This window comes from Scylla paramamosain, chromosome 24, assembly GCF_035594125.1.
Source record: "Scylla paramamosain isolate STU-SP2022 chromosome 24, ASM3559412v1, whole genome shotgun sequence".
In the NCBI taxonomy this organism is placed as follows: domain Eukaryota; kingdom Metazoa; phylum Arthropoda; class Malacostraca; order Decapoda; family Portunidae; genus Scylla; species Scylla paramamosain.
In genome coordinates, this window is record NC_087174.1 from 9,879,753 (window position 1) to 9,885,827 (window position 6,075).

The following is a 6,075-nucleotide window of genomic DNA, read 5'->3' on the forward strand; positions in this document are numbered from 1 at the left end:
GAAAAAGGGCATAATAGAGTAGCAAGGATGGCACTGAATGCACATACACGGCAGTGGACAGATACAGAAGTTTTGAGAGATATGGTATGTGATGGAGCACGTATAAGGAAAGACTTGGAAAAGCGACACTTAGGTACAAGATTAGGTTTGAAAAAATGGATGATGCAAGAATAACAAGAAAGGTGCATTTGTGGAATGAAAGTGGAAGCAAATGGAGGAAAAGGTGCATGGGAATGACAGACAGGAGTGGATTGCAAGTTGTGTGTGGGGGGATGAGAATGACTTTGAAAAATCATAATGATCGTGAATCGGTCATGACAAGAGGAACTAAATGGGATATGAGAAAATGGAAGAGTGAGATAGACAAAGAAGTGAAGTGTGTGGGACTGAATGAATGGAAGAATGAGATGGAACGAAAGAGCACTCTGGAACTGTATAGGGAGAAAGAGGTCCTGATGTATGATAGGTGGTATGATGGAAGCCTGGGTGGTGATCTTCACTTCCGAATTAGGGCACAGTGTATGGATGTAAATGCAAGGAATTACATACGATACTCGTATAGTCCGAGTCGCGTAGCAAAGTGTGCCAGATGTGTGACATGGAGAGGGGATGAGGCGGTGGAGCATGTGGTGCTTGAGTGTGAGAGGTATGAGAGAGACAGGATAGAGATGATGCAAGTGATTCTGACTGAGTTAGGGCATAATAGGAATGAAAGAGTGGAGAAGACAGGAAGGGAATGGATGGTGAGACTGGTGGAACTGTGAGACGGATGAAAGGATGACTGAGGATGTGAAAGGGTTTCTGAAGAGAATGTGGCGTGCCAGATGTAGGGGCAATTACTTTAAAGAATACAGTAAAATCCCTCTCATCCGGCATTCGAGTATCCGGCAGCTTCAGGTATCCGGCACATTTTCCCCGAGCCTTAAAATCAATAAAAAATCAGTGTGTACTTATAAAATCGATTAAAATTCCCGCGCGAGGCATACTTTATCCCCTCGCCACCAGAGCGCTCTGCTTCGCGCCACCCGCGGCCCACTGCACTGTGTTTACTCAGTGACTCAGTCCCGCGTGTGCACTGTTTATCTCCTGACGCCTTCATCATGCCTAAAGTTGTAGAAAAGGGGAAGTGTGTTGTGCTTACACTTAAGCAGCTGATCAGATCAGCTGCTGATTAAGATCAGCTGATCTTTGTTATGGTAAGATGCGTGAGTGTAGGGTGGTGATTGTGGACATAATTTAACTTCTATTCAAGTATCCGGCAATATTCAAGTATCCGGCATGTCGGCGGTCCCGTTGATGCCGGATAAGAGGGATTTTACTGTATTTTTCGTTCTTTTTTTTTTTGCTTGTTTTTTGTCTGTTTTTCTTCTACATGAGTTGCTGATCCAGGTTCAGGAGTGATCCTAAGCCACATGTAACATCATGATCAAGATCAAGATAATCAAGGCATTACTCTCTCTCTCTCTCTCTCTCTCTCTCTCTCTCTCTTTTATTAGAACTTCTATACAAGGTTGAGTGTCAAGCCATTACAGGCTGACAACATTCAACCAAAATAACACTGGCTGGGGACATAACCTCAACATATAAACACGCACAAAACATACATTGCCTATATCCACTTATCATTCATATCCATAAATTTACCTAATCTTTTACACCAACATATTGACTCTTCAATAACAACCGCTTACTTTTAGAAATATACTGGATAACTAACCCTAAGTATTTAGTTTATATCACCTTTGTTATATATGTCATTGCCTCCATCTCAATCTACTCCCTTCTCATCTGTCACTATTTAAATATGATCGTTCTTTCTATGTTTTTTTTTTTCTACTTATATTATCACGCTTGAACCCATTACTTCAATTCTAACAAAACCTAAAAGGAGCAAGAGAGGAAAATAAAGTTTGAAATAAGTGATGGAGGGAAGAAACACTGCAGGAAAGCAAGAAAAATCAACTTACCAAGTTTGAATCCATTACTTCTAATCTGACTAACCCAAAGAGTAAAAGAGGGAAATAAAGTTTGGAATAAAAAGAAGATAGGGAGAAACATTGCAATAAAGCTAAAGAGAACGATTTGAGAAGCTGCGAATACTAAACAGAAGAAAGTTGAAGGAAGACAGACAGATAATAAACAGATAGACATGATAGACTGATATATAATAGATAGACATGTAACAGACAGGTAGACATAGATAGAAATCATCTATAGATCACCAGCTAGACAGACAGCGACTGACCACAAGAAGAGGATGAAGAAGAGAAGCGTCAAGCAAGGAGGCAGCAGACGACAACGGTAGTGAGTGGAGTGCTTCTGAATTCCTGCCTGGGCCCTTTTTATCACCATTCCTGCTGATGAGACGGCGCTGGAGGTGAGTACTGAAGAACTGACTCATCCCTCAGTGCATGTTTAAAGGTTTACATGGGCGTGAGTAGGCAGAGATCGGCGTGGTGGAGGAAGATGCTGTGAGTGAAGGGAGGTTTGGCAGTTGAGTTTCCGGCAGCAGTAGTGTTACTCGATGTTGCTCAGTGTTAACGGTGGTGCGAGTGTTAAGTGATGTGCTGTGGTGGTTTGATTGGTTCTTGTGTTGTTATGAGTTGAAGGAAGTTTGTTGTAATAATGGTGAGTAGGAATTCAGGTTGGGGTGTTCGTGTGTCAATTTTTCCTTTTCAAGTTGATTTTGAATAATTTATGCCGTTTTTTTTTTTTTTTTGTGGTGATTTTATGTTTTATTTTTCACATTTTTTGTTATTGTTCTTGTTTTTTGTTCTTGTTCTAGTTCTTCTTCTTTTCTATCTTGGCTATGATAAAAATATTTAAGGTTATCTTTCTTCCTTGCTTAGATAAAACCAGTCATAAGGTACTGGAAAAAAATACATCTGCAAGAGAAAAGTAATTATGTGAATCAAGTTCGAAAAAAGTGAGATTATGCAGTAGTAAGAGGAAAAAAATATATAAGGTATATATATAGTAAAATACTGTAAAAAAAAGAAAATCTATCATTGAAATATATTTCAGCTCAGTACTGTCAAGTACTTTTGTGCTGTGAATTATTGATCTAGGTGTTAATAAAAGGTTATATTAATTTGTCATCATTATTTTGCTGATTGTTCATACTTTATCTCACAGTATTGTACAGGGAGGATTTCCTTTGTTAAATTGAAATTCCTTTGTGGTGAATTCCTTTGATATTTTGCAGAGAAATTCTTGCTTAATTATCTTTATATGAATTCAGTAGACTACAGTGTATTGGAAGTGTGCTAAGCAAGCATCTCTTTGTAATGACACTTTCATTGCACTATTTTTTTTTTTAATTATTCATTTTAAGATTCTTTTAGCAAGGGTTTCTTTGCCAAATATGTGTTGAAGGAAAGTGCTAAGTGCGATTAGTTTTGTGAAAGAAATGTGTGGCAAGCAGTAGTACCTGCTATGTTTAGCAACTCATATCAGTGCCTCTCAATGCCTTGTTCAACACAGAGCCATGGATAAGAAAATAAGGGAAACTGCAAGAAGCAGTCCATGTATGAAACATACTTGCCTACAAATATCTAGCATACTTATTTTGATGAATAATGGTCCTGAGGCACTTAACCTAACTCACTGGATTACCTGATTTACTCACCTGATTGGCTCCCTTAATGAGAACCTTGTTTGGCTTGTGGGACATTATTGTTGGTGTAATGACCCAGAGAATAAGACCCTTAGTTGATCTTCAGACCTGAAGTTCGTTATAGTCCTGATGTCTGAAGTGGTGTGAGGTTAGATCTACCACCCACCAAAAGCTTCTCATGGCTAAAGATTTATCCCTCCTAGAGATGAATTTCTTAGTATTTCTGAAGTGTGTAAGGATGGAGGGATGGCATTGGCTGCTTTTCATGACTGGATTTTATGTATGGTGGTGCACTCTTGTTGTCTATAATTTTTTTTATTATTGTCAGTTCATTTGCTGTATTTTGTTTAGAACATATTTTTTTTCTTTTGTAAAACTTCTAAAACTATATATGTATATATATATATATATATATATATATATATATATATATATATATATATATATATATATATATATATATATATATATATTTTTTTTTTTTATTTATTTTTTCCTGGTGATTATAGTAGGGGAAGCATTGTCGTAATGTCGATAGAATATGAATAATTATAATCTTTCCACATGAGAGATGAAGCAAACTCTTGAAAATACCACAATATTTGTACATTCAGTCTATTACTTTTTGGAAAATATTCTGTCTACCATTACAGTACTAAAGAGGCAAGGAAAGTAATATTCCTGTAAAAAATATAGATGGTAATGAACTACAAGGAAGAGCTTTGAATACACATCTTAGCAACAAACAGGACTGACCCACATTATGCATATGAATATTGAAGGTTGTGCATTAGTGTGGCTTGATTTGAACACTGCATACAATTGGCTTATCACAGCATCCACTTGAGATTAGTTGCTGTGCAGGAGTGAGGCAGGTTGTGTCTGCAGTGTTGAGGCATTGAAGGTCTGTGTGATGGGTGGCAAATCCATTGGTCTTAGTTATGACTATGTTGCCATGACCACACATTGGGTTGGGCTGGAAGATTGTAGTGGCTGGATGGCATATAATCTATGTAAGTATTAAATAGAGGAAAAGTTGTTCATGTAATCAGTATAAAATTGTGTGCATGATGGAGAAAAAAAGAAAAAGCCTGAAAGTCTATGAATATGTGAAGGTGGAGAGTTTGATTGGAATGTAAGTAATCCATGTATTAAAGAAAGGAAAAATTGTTCTCACTGTCTGCTTGGAATTGAATTGTTTATCTTATGAAGAAAAAAATGAAGGTCTTTGAATATGTGAAGAGTTTGGTTTGAAGGCAGGTAGTCTGTTTATTATAGAAAGGATGAATCATTCTTACTCTGCTTGGAACTGAATTGCTTGCATGGTGGAAAAAAAAGGGCTTTTGAATATGTAGAGAGCTTGGTTTGAATGCAAGTAATCTGTGTATCAAAGAAAGGAAAAAAAAAAAGAAAAAATTCATTGCTTGCATGGCATTAAATTGTTTTCATGATGGAGAAAGAAAAACCTTTCAGTATATGGAGAGTTTTGTTGAATGCAAGTAATCAATATATTAAAGAAAGGAAAAATTGTTCTTGCTGTCTTGATGGAATGGAATTGTTTATTGAATGATATAAAGAAAATTTCCCTTAAGGCAAGGCATATGGATATGTGAAGAGTTTGGGTGGGTGGCTGGTAATGTTTTGAATAAAGTATAACCTGTTTTTTGCATTAAGCTTGGATTTGAATATGTATGTAATTTACCTCATGAATAATACAAAAGGCCCCTGAATATGTTGAGAGTGGGTGGGTGGTATGTAATCTCTGTACAGGGGAAGGAAAAACTGTTCTTATTGGGAACATTGAATTAATTACCTTCCCTGAATTATACAAAGGAATGAGTAAAACCCTTTCTGGAAAGTTTTAGTGGGGAGCTGGGGGTCCTTGTTTTAAAGGAAGGAAAAATTGTTCTTGCAATCAACACTAATATAATACAATACAAAGAAATCTTGAGTAAGGCCCTTTGTGTAGAGGTTGTGCAGGTTCCTGGTATTTTGTCTAATTATGGCATTTATCCTTTCACCACTAAACAGATGTTTTCCATATTGTAATATGGAGCTCAAGCCACGAAGAATTTCAGTTTGTATGCATTGCTATGTTGCAAGTTGACATTTAAAGTTATCTATCTATATAACTATGTATCTATCTATCTACAACTTTTTAGACACTTACTTAAGTACTACTTATGTACATTCTTAAATTGTTCTGTAATCTAGAAAAAAAAACCCTCTACACATTTTTTCTTTATCCATGCCAACATTTATTTTTTACAATGCTCTCATAATTAACAAACAAAGACCATAGCTGTGAAAAAGTTAAAGGAAGGAAAAATTTATCTTGTGGCCTGCCTTGAATTGAGTCAATAGAAGAAACTGAGAACAATAGAAGGAAAACTTGAGTGTCTGTCTGAGTAATTGGAGGGTTTGGTACATGATATTGTGTGTAGCTGGCAGACAGACGA

General features: G+C 36.6%; 1 protein-coding gene across 2 annotated transcripts in view; it reads left to right on the forward strand.

The window, feature by feature from the left end:
* The first annotated feature begins 2,246 nt into the window (after positions 1-2,246).
* LOC135112723 (serine/threonine-protein kinase DCLK1-like) overlaps positions 2,247-6,075 on the forward strand; it is a 115,410-nt gene continuing 111,581 nt past the window's right edge. For both annotated transcript variants that reach the window (XR_010274547.1, XM_064027480.1), the window contains exon 1: positions 2,247-2,377. The gene's annotated coding sequence lies outside the window, so the exon portion shown is untranslated. The remainder of the gene's footprint in view (positions 2,378-6,075) is intronic.